Below are 14,193 nucleotides of genomic sequence, written 5' to 3'. Positions count from 1 at the left end.
GGTGTAGCTCAGTGGACTGAGTGTGGGCCTACAAACCAAAAAGACACCAGTTCGATTCCCAGTCAGCACATGCCTGGGTTGTGGGCCAGGTCCCCAGTAGGGGGCACATGAGAGGCAACTATACATTGATGTTTCTCTCCTTCCCTTCATCTCTCTCTAAAAATAAATAAAGTCTTTTTTAAAAATTGGGCCAAAAATATGAAAAGCTACCCTAGAAGATCACATGTTTTTCTCACGCATGCTAAACTTCCCCCACTGTTGAACAGGAGTCTTATATCCTCCTGTTAACAGGGTTTATTACTTCCACCAAGATGGTAACTCTTTTCCTTGTTCCTGTTATCTCAGCCCAAAGAGCCCAAATTTACCACAGCACAACTATAACAGAAAGGTAAGAGTCACTTACCAAGTGTCCTCAAGTGGAAGCATTCCCCACTCTGAGAAGTATGAGGTCTATAGACACAAGAACTGGAGCCACAGGGATGGGAGGCACAAATTCCTCCAGTTTATCACAGGTAATGAAGGAAGGCAAAGCCACTCCTGCTTCCACCCCTTCAAAACCCATATAACTATTGCACAGCTGTATAAAAAGGTAATAAAAAGAGGGAATATATTGTATCTTGGAGTTGCATCCTAGAGTATGATACTCATTTTTGCAACATTTCATCTCAAGGCAGTATCTCAGCTGCCCATTCAAACAGATGTTTCAACATTGCACAGGATGGCAACTTTGGGGTGATAAGATCTACGATGCAACCAATAGACAGACCCATCTCACATTCCCATTGCTGTATCTCTTCTTGCATAACTTATCTTCTGGCAAAAGAAACAAGTTATAAAAACAGATGGCTCATGCCCAGTGGTGTGTGAGTAAATGTTTAAAAGCTGGCTCTCCAGATAAAAGAAGGCCCTAATTTACAACATTTTCTAATTTCCCTTGTGTAAATACAATCATCACTGCTGATTTCAAGCTACCAGTGTGGTTTCACTGGACAAACTTCTTCAAAACACTAAGTGTATACATTTTGATTCTCCTATTAAAGCTGGACAAAATCCACCTGGTGCCCTTTCCCACCACAGAAAACTGAAATAATGTCCAGTGTGTTGTACAGCCCAAGTGGCAGGGCTATTTGTATCACAGACCTAATCTAATAAGAGCCTTTTCCTGCCCAAGGCCCAAATGAAAAAAGACAGCCCTCAGTGTCACTTGATAAATGAGTCCATGAAGGATTCCCATGCACAGGGTAGTTCGTATTCAGAATGCAATTGTGCTTTATGCTGACTTTTCACAAACGAGAGGTGAAAGGTACAACAAGCTACCCTTTTCTTTTGAAAAGAAATCCCAGCATGCTCCAGACTACTGTATCCCTAAGAACCTCACTGATGTGACAGACGTTTAACTCTCCTCAGGGTTGATCTTAGTTTCTGACAAACATATCTCACCAAAGCCTCAAATATACTTGCCATTTATTATTGCTCTGGTTTAATTAACCAATGTCATCGATAAAATAGGCCAAAGTGGTCTTCTACAGAAAGCATGTCCAGCCAGTCAAAATCTCTTCAGAATATATAATAAAGGCCAGTAGAGTTACCATTGCCATAGGCAAGACTATAAATGCCTATTCCTGTCCATCCCCCATGAATACAAACTGCTTCTGGTCCTCTTCCTTGAGACGCATGGGAGACAATGTACTCGTTAGGTCACCACAGGTCTGCAACAAACATACCGTTATATCCAGCACAAAAGCTGCCACTTGTCTAATACTTGGGTGAGTTTGTAGAAGTTCACTATCATTTCCAGGATCCATTTGGTTTTCTTCAGGGGGTAACACTGGTGAATTGTGAACACTTAGCCATGCATTCTTTCATTCTTTAAGGCAGTGGCACTAATCTCTACACTCCCTTACTTTCTTCCCCCTCCAGAAGGAGATATTATTTCTTATTTGCTACCTTGACTGAATGGAGCAGTTGCTGAGGCTTCTGTTTTGGCCATCTCTATTGCAACAGGCTGCACATCTGTCCCCTGGGGACACCTGCTATTCAGATTTTTCTACTCATTACAATAACTTCCCCATCATGCCTTAGACAGTTAAGTACTGCCATCAGGCCTCTATCATTATGAAATCGTATTGTCCCTACTGTCATCAGGGAACCCAGTTCCATGGCAGCATTCTCTACCATCAGCCCTGGCAGGGAGAGAATAGCCACCCTCGAGCTTCTCAGTGATGCCGATGCCCATCTCACGTCAGTGGCTGCCCAGGTACAGCGACGGAGGAAACAGGGATTGGAAAACAGCAGAGTCTTTTAGGGGTCATGGAAATTATAGCACATTGGTTGTGGTAGTGGTGACACAGGGGTGTACATGTCAATGTTTATCGAATTGTATACTTTAAATGTATGTGGTTCATTGTATGTAAGTTATGCTTTAATTAAGTTGATTTAAAAAACCTAACGGTGAATTTACATTTAAAATAAAGATTATTATAGAAATATAAAAGCTGAACAAGAAGTTATGAGTTGGTTTCCATTTAAAGATCAGCTTGTCTTCAATAGTATTGGGAAAGTTTTTAATGTATTTAATATTCTTCATAAAATGTCACAAAACAAATTATGCAAAAATGATCAACCTTAACAGAGTGTAATCTTTCATATTAATTGTACTTTTCAGTTCTTTGTGATGTTCTAATCCTCTAAATGTTATGCATTAAGAGAATGAGTTATAATTTTCTCAAAATCTGAAGGAATTATCAAAATTCAGTTCTGAGCCTTTTTGTGTGTTCTTAATGTTTGGGTCATACAAGATGTATTGTTTATACATAAAATTAAATTGATTATATTGCATTATATATTTTGGAAATTGAACTCTTACCTGGCATATTATGGGCAAATATGTTCTCCCATACAGTTGGTTCCCTTTTCATTTTGATGATGGTTTCTTTAGCTGTGCAGAAGCTTTTTATTTGATGTAGTCCCATTTGTTTATTTTTTCCTTTGTTTCCCTTGCCCTAACAGATATACTACCAAAAATATTGCTTCACAAAATATCTGAAATTTTACTGCCCATGTTTTCCTATAGGATTTTTATGATATCACAACTTATATTTAAGTCTTTCATCCACTTGGAGTTTTTTCTAGTGTATGGTATAAGTTGGGGTCCAGTTTCATTTTTTTGCACGTGCCATTCCAGTTTTCCCAACCCCTTTTATTGAAGAGACTATCTTTACTCCATTATATGCTCTTGTCTCCTTTGTTGAATACCAATTGACCGTAAAAGTGTAGGGTTTATTTCTGGCCTCTCTATTCTGTTCCATTGATATGTATGTCTGTTCTCATGCCAGTACCATGCTGTTTTGATTACAGTGGACCTGTAATATAATTTGATATCAAATATTGTGATCAGATAAGCATTTAATTTCCAAAATATATAAAGAACTTATACGACTCAACACCAAGAAGACAAACAATCAATTAAAAATGGGCAAAAGACCTCAATATCTCTTTCTCCTAGAAGGACATACAGATGGTCCATAAACATAAGAAAAAATGCCAACATCACTAGCCATCAGAGATATGCAAATTAAAACCACATGAGATATCACCTCACTCCTGTCAGAATGGCCATCATCAATAAATCAACAATGAACAAGCACTGGTGAGGATGTGGAGAAAAGGGAACCCTAGTGCACTGCTGGTGGGAATGCAGACTGGTGCAGCCACTGTGGAAAACAGTATGGAGTTTCCTCAAAAAATTAAAAATGGAACTGCTTTATGACCCAATGATTCCATTTTTGGGATTATACCCCAAGAATCATGAAACACCAATTCAAAAAAAAGATATGCACCCCTATGTTCAAAGCAGTGTTATTTATAATAGCCAAGATCTGGAAACAGCTTCAATGCCCATCAGCAAATGAGTGGATAAAAAAGCTGTGTTACATTTACACAATGGAATACTACATAGCGGTAAAAAGGAATGAACTCTTACCTTTTGCAACAGTATAGATGGAACTGAAGACTGTTCTGCTAAGTAAAATAAGCCAGTTAGTGAAAGACAAATACCAGATGATCTCATTAATATGTGGAATATAATGAACACAATAAACTAATGAGCAAAATAGAGTCAGAAGCATAGAAACATGGAACAGACTGACAGATGTAAGAGAGGAGTTGAAGGTGGGGACTGGTTGAAAGAAGGTGAAGGGATTAGCCAAAGACCCACATATGCATGACCCATGGACATGGACAATGGACAATGGTGTGGGGATTGCCTGAGGGAGTGGCAGGGGTGGAGTAGGGCAAAGTGGATAACATGGGGACAACTATAATAAGTTTTAAAAAATAAAATATTTTTAAATTCAAAATATTTTAAAAATAAATGTATTATTTTGCATTGAAATAACATTTTAATGTAATGTTAATGGTATAGCAATTATGGAAATAGGCTAAAAATCAATTTGTCTGAATTTGTAAGTCACTTGCCTAACATGACAGTCATATATTAGTTTTCCAAGATCTTTTGAATAGTGTGATTACTATATTTCTTGATTTTTTTTAAAGATTTTATTTATTTATTTCTTAAAGAGAGGGAAAGGGAAGAAGAAAGAGAGGGAGAGAAACATCAATGTGTGGTTGCCTCTCACACGCCCCCTACTGGGGATCTGGACTGCAACCCAGGCACGTGCCCTGACTGGGAATTGAACCCACAACCCTTTGGTTCTCAGGCCCATGCTCAATCCACTGAGCTACATCATCCAGGGCTATTTCTTGATTTTTTAATGTTTATCTGTTTATAACCTGGGCTGATAAGAAAAAAGCCTTGTTGCATGATGGTAACGTAAAATCATTTCAGAGAAGTTTAAAAGTCTTTTCTCTAACTTTATTGTCCTTAACATCTATTATTTCTGCCTAATCTATATCCTAGATTGTAGTAGTAGGTGCTGATTTATTTGCATTTCCAACCAAATGAATTTCCACCTTTGACACATAAACCATGTCATCCCCTTTGTTGGCTTTCTTCTCATGAAAGTGAGCACTTTTATTTTTAAATTTATATTGAAAAGAAAGAGAGCACAAATTGCCAAGACTATTTTGAGGGGAAAATCTGATTAAGGTGAGAAGACTTGCACTCTAAATGTCAAGATTTCTCATTATGTTATATTAAGTTATTAATTAAACCAGAGTGGCGTAGGGGCAGAATAGAGAGCCCAGAAGTTGCCCTACAGATAGCTGGAGATTAATATATGATAGAGTTAGAATTTTAAATCAGTACAGTCATTTCATTTTCCTGTCTCAGACATAAAATTATTTTTTCTTTCACCCAAAAGCTCTTTGCATAATGAAGGGTACAATATTAATAAAAGCAAATAGCGACTGAGTTTATTTCATGAGCCAAACACTTAGCAAATATGGGCAAAGCACCTTGCAGGCAATATTTCACCGAAACATCGTAACAGTGTGATATAGACCCTATTAGTTATGTTTTATAAATGCAGAAACTTAGACAAAGAAAGTATTGAATATTTCAAGTGAATGAAAACTGTAAAATTCTATTTACACTAGGACCCTATGAAAAGTGAAGAGTAGCTATCACCTAGACTCTAAGGAGCAGATATTGGTGATCCATGTGTTCAACAAGGGACTAGCATCTCGAGTTCATAAATACCTCCTAACAATGAAATTTTAAGAGACAATCAACCGAAGTGTGAGTGAAATATATTAGTAGTTAGAGCATCGCATAGAGAAAACCCAAATATAAAAATAACATTGACTCTCCTCATTAATAAAGAAAATTCAAACTAAAAACATGAGATTACATTTACATATTAATTGAGCAAAATTTGTTAAGTCTGGTAATGCTGTGAAGGATACATCGAAAGATAGAAACCCTCCCATACTGCTTGTGATAATATAAATCCATAGTACCACCTTGAAAAGCTATTGGCAATATATAGTTAAACTAAAATATTCATAACCTATAAACCCAAATTTCATTCCTAGGTATAATCTCTAAAGAAACTTTTATACATGCACAAAATGAGATATATTACAAGAATTTCATACAGCATTTTTTAAAAATAGTAATTAGCTGACCAAAAGAAAAGAACAAAGACATTATAGATTTTAAAGCACTAAAAATAAACTAGAGTTAACATATCACTGTGTATGAACCTCACAAAGGTGAATGAAAAGTGTGTCGCAAAAGTACATATGCCACACACCATTTTGACAAGTACTGGGCACCACAGATCGCTCCCTTCCTGGTCAACACTACATTCGGTTTTCTAAAAGTAACAATGTTCTAAATGTCTGGCAAATTCTCGGTCCCTTTTCTGTTTCCTTTTCATTTCAAGATCTGTTAGTGTTGGAAGGTCACAGTACTCTGTTCTTACACATTCTCTTTTATTAATTTCTACTCTTTTCTTAATCTCATCTCTTTTCATGGTTCCATGGCTTCAGATACTCCGTATACACTGATGACTCCTAAGCTATGTATGTAAAACATGCACACACACACATCCCAGCCCTTTCTCTGAATTCCACATTCATGTATCCAACTATTGACATGTCCGCTTGGATGCCTAATAGGTATCCACAACTTAACATGTCCAGAAAACCGTGGCCCTTCCAAACTGGCTCTGACCTCAGTCTTCCCACGTGCAGTTAATGGCAACTCTATCCTTTCTTCATTTCCCACTTGAAGCCATCAGGCCATTTGTCTTACACTTCCTGGGCTGGTTAGTGTCGTTTTACCATTTTTCTACCCCCTGTATTTCCAATTACCCTGGGATTAAGTCTAAGAATTTGGTCAATTTCAAATCACAATAAAACTGACCACTGAATCAATGTAATGAAAACCTGATCCCTCCATTGTCTAACTGCAGAAACTAAGCTGGCTAGGGTAACTTTGATACTACTAGTTTATATTGCTGCTATTAACAAACTTAGTGGCTTAAGACAACACAACATTATTATCTTACAATTCTGGGGTCAGGTGTCCAAAGGGGTCAAAGAGAGCTGAGGCTCTAGGAGAGAATCCATTCCTTTCCTGTTCTACCTTCTGAAGTCTATGTGTCTTCTTTGACTCATGAACCTGCATCACTCTGACCATCACTTTTTTTGTCACATATCTCATTCTGACTTTGATCCCCCCGTTTGTCTGCTCTAAGTCACCTGAACTTAATCATGTCTGCAGAGTTCCTTTTACTATTTACAGGTTCCAGGGATTATGGCAGGAACATGTTGCGGGTGAGAGAGGCCTCCTCCACCAGCCACAGACACCAGACTATTGTCCATTTCCCTATCAGTCATAGAACCAATGCTTTTCACACCATTACTAAACCTTAACTAAATCAATCATCCTGAAATTACAAAATAATCATTTATTTAAAGCAGAGTGAGGCTATTTGTTGAACCTGAAATTCACATGCCACAACAAAGGGAGATTATGCTTAGATCTTCCCTTTTTTATTTCCATCTTTTAAAATAAAAAGTTGCTTTAATAACAGCTTCAAGTGGTAATGAATAAATTTCTACGGTGGTGTTTCACTCCCTGCCCTCTGCCTTTCTTTGTTCACTTTCAATGATTTTTGCAGAATCATTGCAATTCCAAATGTTATAATAATTATTCTCACTTATGTACAGTGTCACAATCTTGGTCATTGAAAGCTTCCTTGATCTGGCTCTTGCTTTCTTTGACATGACTCCATTAATCTTTGAAGCCTCCTTGATTTCTGGCGTAATTAGATGTCTCAAGACCACCTTGTACTCTCCTTGACCTCAAATCCTCCACTTCTCTGAGGGAGACAGTATTAGAGGACACAACTGTGGTTCTACGGATGATTGTTCTCACTGGGGTGAAACTGCGCCTAAGCAATTTTAGTGGGCAGAGCTACATATTTAAAATTCAGACTTTGTCTTGATGTTTGCAATGCAATTTCAACACAATGTTTTACTCCTTTAATTTTTTTCTTGTATGTATTTTAACTTACACTAAAATAAGTCTTTATTAGGTTGATATATTAACATATTTATTGCCTTATGCAGTGCTATAAAGGAGTATCAATACAACAATAGCAAATTACTTTTTAAAATTAAACTACTGCCCAGTATGGTTTTTGTAAACATAGGCAAACCTATTCTAAAACTTACATAGGAAGGCAAAGGACCTCAAGTAGCTAACAGAACTTTGAAAAAGAATAAAATGGGAAGAATCATCCTACCAAAGCGAAGGCCCACCACATGGCGACAATAATCCAGGCAGTGTGGCATTGTCTGGGGAATGGACACACAGGTCAATGGAACGGAACAGAGCCCCCAGAAGTAGACTCCCATCGACATACCTGACTGGCTTTTGACAAGGGTACAAAAGTAACTCAATAGAGGAAGGACAGCCTTTTCAATAGTGGTGCAGGAGCCAATAGGCAACCATAGGTTAAACAAATGAAATAAATTTGACCTAAACCTCACACTTTATATAAAAGTTAATTCAAAATGGGTCCGCAGAGAAATATCTCCACATAGTGAAATTATAGGTGGGAAATAATGTTTTTAGAGTATACGTCTATATTATAGTAGTTATTAACAGTTATTAATATATTACTTTAATTCTTAAAAATCATCCCCATTTAGTTACCTTTAAATGATTTTATCTAATCTAGTGGTGTTATCATGGCTGAAAAATACTTTAAAGAAAAAGGTCTCAAACTGTCTCACACTTCCAATTTGTTTTAGAATTGACCAGGAGTGTGATAAGTAACCCTTCTGCCAGCCACAGCATCTACTATCAAGGTGCTGAACAGTTCCTAGGACAGTGTCTGGGTTACGCCCCTGGATGGAGCCCCACTGGTTCCTGCCTATTTCAAACCTTCTTCTCCCATCTCCCCAGGGTGCTGAACAGTTCCTAGGACAGTGTCTGGGTTATGCCCCTGGATGGAGCCCCACTGGTTCCTGCCTATTTCAAACCTTCTTCTCCCATCTCCCCAGTTCTCATAAGCTCCCTAACAACGTTTTACCAAATTCGTGGTTTAGCTATGGCCAGTTCCTATTGTTTGCATCTAGAACCATACTTTGTCTTCTGAATCTCTATGATGGTCTGGGAAAAAAAAATCTGTAATTCCTCTCATTCCTCCTTATACCCTGAAAACAGAGGGTCTCGATCAATAAAACATAATATTTATAATTGTATTTAAAGTTGTTCCTAGAAGATTTTGACAATATTGCTGTTTTCCCCATATATCTCAATACAGCTAGAACCCCCAGAGTAGGGAAATAAATAATGAGCTGTGGTAGCCTGTTCTACTAAAGGACTTTGGTGCCAGCACCCACCTACACTTTCACACAGAAACTCTACTAGTTCAGCAACACCTCAGGTCACTGACACCCAGGGACATCACAAGTTAGAATAAAACTGCTGATGCTCAGAGATTATCTTGGTGTCTCATTCATTGTGCTTGTAAGCAAAACAAACAAACAACAACAACAACAAAACCAAACTACATCCACATTAATAAGCTTCTCCACCAGAATCATCCTGCTCTAAACCTGCTACTATTCTTTAAGTATATGACAGATTGTATCACAATAAAAAACCCCAAATGCCAAAACCACTCAAAGTAAACATTTTCTTCAAGCTTCTTTTCCAAAAATGTTCATCCTGCATGGTTTCTCTTTTAGGCCCAATTATTTTTGTTAGACATGGAAGAAAACATAATAAAGAAATTTAAAACTGAGAAAGTATTTATGCATTCATCTGAACACGTCCTATGTCTCAAACACTCTCTGGATGGTTAGTGACATGTGGGAAAGGGACCTTTGTTCCAGCCGTCTATAAACATCCCCTAAACTATTTATTTGTTTCTCTCTCCTCTTCTCTCTGCAATGTGTTTCTACCCAAGATCCCAAGATTTCAATGTTCGCATAAAAATACAGGCTCACAACCATTAAACACTTAGCACTTTTTAGGTACTAAGGTAAATGTTTTATAAACATATAATCATTGGAAAGACTTTATGAAATAAACAGGTACAATTTACTGTTCCTGTTTTTCAGATGAAGGAAAAGAAAATTTAGGAGGTTAAATAATTTTCTCAAGGCAACTCCAATATTGGCAGAGAGATTTCTATGAGTTTAATAGATTGTTGGGTTTTCCAATAAATTTGCCCTTCTGGAAATGTATAAATTATAGGCAGGCATGCATACGAAGACTTTTGTCCGTAAATTTAATACAAATTTATCAGAATACAAATCTAACTAGAATTAAAAGGTAACTGTTACAGTATGATGTGAAACATGATGTGTTTACTTTTTCAACACAAGTATCTTGTAAAGTGTACTCATTTAGCACTGCCTCGAGGAATTAAGTTCATCAAGGTGAAAGGAGACAAAAATATTTTTTTTGTTTTAAAATATTAAAGAAGGAGCTTAATTAAGACACATCTGCTGAAAACATTGGTAAGGGTGTCTTTATTCCCTACCCCCACAAATAATGGGTGACAGTCACTGAAGAGGGATGAAGGGATGGATCTGGAATACAAGAGAGCAGTCATTGGTCAGCACAGTGGTGTGATGGTCCCTCATCAGGCCTGAAGGGTGGGTGAGACAGGATGGGATTGAAACGGGGACCTCTGACACGTGCAGATCCAAGATTAGAAGGCTACGTGTCAGGAGCTCTGTAAGAAAAAGTGCATCCATATTCACTAGCTTACAATAGCATGGATAAAGAGAAATAGAGATGAATAAAACTGATGTCAGACATAAGAGTGTTCTGATGGTCGTGCACCTACAACCCCAAGAGCAGTACAAGGGATCAGCCTAACCTGACCCAAACTTCTGAGCAGACACGAACACTAACAAAGAGGAAGCTAGCAGGCAGATTGTGACTACAGTGGCATTGAGTATCCATGCCAGGACCTTAACACGGCTTTTCATGCACAAGCAAATACAGAGATAGATACCCGTAAGTAAAGGCCATGATCCTCCTCCCAGTGACTCGGCAGCAAGAGTTAATTCCCGCCCACTGCAAAGCAACTCCAAGGCTGGGGAGGGTAAGTGAACAGAGTTTCAAAACTCCTGAATGCGACTGACTTTTAAACCTAAAATGATTGAGCAATCACTGACTTTGGTGTAATCTGTACCCTAAAAGACTAAAAAGCCATTAATGTGATGTGGCTGTAGGAGGAGACCAGACTCATCTTTCTGCCATTGAGAAGACAAGAAATGAGGATTCAGGCTTGAAAGTAAAGTTACAAGTTTTTCATGGTAAATTTTGAAACAAGTATCAAGTCCGTAGCAGACATAAGAGACATGTGGAAGCTGAATACTAGACATTGCCTATTTCCACATCTGTCCATGTCCACCACTGTCTTGGGTCAGTCACCATCATCATCATCCCTTCTGCCATACACTCTTTGAAGAGATCTACACTTCATCCCCTCAAGACCTGAACTGTGTTCTATATTCCCTAGGTTTTTTTGAAACTTGTTAATACATCCCAGTCTAAGTAGAAGAAAACAGGGAGAAACCAAAGTGTATTTCCTTTAAAAAATGCTTTCTCTTATAATACTTTAATTGTTTGATAGAGAATCAATGTTTAGTCCTTCACCAAACATTGAATTACCAGGAAATTCACTGGCCAATTCTTTAGGCCCTAGCTCATGTTCCTCTACGCTGTCCAGTTCTTTTCTAGAAGCAGGAGCAACTTAAGATTTCAGGGTCGAATAGCTCTCCCCGCCAGCATCCTCATCCCCATCGATCATAATGAAGCCTTCAACTACGACTTACCCTTTAATTAAAATGTAACCATTACCCACACTACATGAATATGGACATAAACATATAAAGCCACAAATATTCCTACTTTCCCTTCATTCCTGTTATCCTCTTAATTTACTAATCACCTCTCCACTATTTTTACTCTTCCTCAGTCAGCTTGTTTTCCTCCATAGGGTGTAATTTAACAGCTTGCTTGTTCCTTTTTCTTTACCCTCCTCATATATCAATGCCTTCTCGTTCCGGTCAGCAGATCTCCTGCCAAGTTTGTTCTTCCCACTCTTCATTAGATGTACTCTTCCTTTGCCAGGAGCATTAGTTTAGTATCATGCCTCGTCATCCTGGAAACTAAAGTCTGCTCTTTGACACCATCTACAGAGCCAGCTGTTCATTTCTCAGCTCCTTCTTTATTTTCCAAAGGCACGACCTTCAATTAGAAGAAATTAAACTACTCCCTGTATCCCTAAGACCTTCAGTTTCCCACCCAGGTTTCTAAATACTCTATCTTTATATTCCAAGGGTGGTTTTCCCTTGCCTTATTTTTATAGTCCTAATTAAAAATTATATAATGTATAACTATGATACATGATATAATGCTATTCTGAATGACTTTCTATGCATTAATCAATAATATAAAATCTTATTGTCATTTAGTACTCAGTATTGTTAATGAATATTGACATCTATTAATCCTTATTTTTTATTCATATTCATTTTATTTCTAAAGAGAACAGTTGTAATATCACTATAAAAAATACATGGAATGTCACATTTTAATCAGAGACTATCTCTAAATTTATTCTGCAATTGTAATTCTGTTAGAGATCAGAACTAAATTTGCAATGTTTCAGAAGTTTCTTTGGTTTTGATTTTGTCTATCCAGAACTAAGTCTTTAACATGTTAATCTCTCCTACTCAAAGACTATCTGTTATACTCACTAATTGTATGTCTTCTTTCACGCTATGAATTTCTACACAGTTAAGATGAAAGGTCCTATGAAAGAAATAAAAAGCAATAAGCTTAACATGACTATTATTGAATTAACTGAGACTGAGGATTCTAATAATACCAGACTTTTTCTACAACTTTAAGACGAAGTACTCGGGGTAAAAGACAATTATGGACTTCATAAATGATATTAAAAATGACCCCAAAGTTTTCAACATCTTTTCAAGTATTTGGTGCTCTGTTGCACTGCCACTGTGACATGGGGCCATGCAATTAACACATGGGACTTTGAGCTAAATAGTGGGTCAGAGTTCTTAGGAAGTTTTACAACTTATACAAAAATCATTTCTCACTTATTACTGAATTAGTGTATCCTAAACTCCTAAAAGCCAAGGGCAAAATATTAGGTGATTGCTCTCTCCCACAGGATTTATCATGTTACCCTGCATGCAGCACATCTTTCTAAACCTATTGCTAGTCAGTACCAAGATCTCATTATCCCTTACAGTCTAATAACAAACTCAGCTATCCCTAAGACTTCCCTATAAAATATAGGGACAGTTCAATTTGAATTTCAGACAAACAGCAAATAATTATTTAGTAGGTGTACACCCAATTGCATGGGACATACTCGTACTGAAAAATATTAGCTATTTATCTGAAATTCTAGTTTAACTGTGCATCTTGTATTTTTATTTGCCACGTCTGGCAGTGCAATATCCCTGAATTATGGGAATTATTTCCGAAGGCTCACTGTCACACAACTTTGAATGTAATCTTGGTTTCATAATACCCATGAAGGCAGAGGAGACACTCGTATTTTACTACTGCCCTTTGCTACTTTGAAAGCTTCCATAAGTTTGTGGGTGAACAAATTCTAATCCTCTAACCAGAGTGAAGTAAATGTTTTATCTTCACAGAAAGTGTCCCATGGCTGTCTCTCTTCCTCCTACCATCCTCAGCATCCTGTACTGTTTCCAATGTTCTGGGGTCCCCATCTGACTCTGGTTGTACAAGAGGAGCACCTGGAAAGCTTTGGAAACAAGTGATAACTTGCCTCCATCCCAGAATAATTAAATCAGAATCTCTGGAGATAGGGTACAGCCACTGCCATTCGTTACTCCCCAGCTAATTCTAATGTGTGCCCTAAATGGAGAACTTTGCTGATAGCCAGTTGCCAATTAGAACCACCTGGGGAGCATTGTAGCCATCCCCGCCCTGCCCCCAACGCTCCCTCTTGTCCCAGACTAATTACACTGGAATAACTGGAGGTGCGTACTTAAACAAAGCTCCCTGGGAGAATCCAGCCACAGTTGAGAAACACTGCCCCACAGGCAGGCAGTGGTTTCACTGAACTTCGAATCTCAGTCTCAATACCACCAACCTACAGATAGGCTTTTCTTTCTTCTTTCTGTGCTTCACTGACTCAGATACTATACAGCTTAGCTCATTTTCTTTTCTTTATCCCCATTCTTCATCCC

Source organism: Desmodus rotundus, chromosome 2 (assembly GCF_022682495.2).
Source record: "Desmodus rotundus isolate HL8 chromosome 2, HLdesRot8A.1, whole genome shotgun sequence".
NCBI classification, from domain to species: Eukaryota; Metazoa; Chordata; class Mammalia; order Chiroptera; family Phyllostomidae; genus Desmodus; species Desmodus rotundus.
This window is presented reverse-complemented; position numbering follows the sequence as displayed.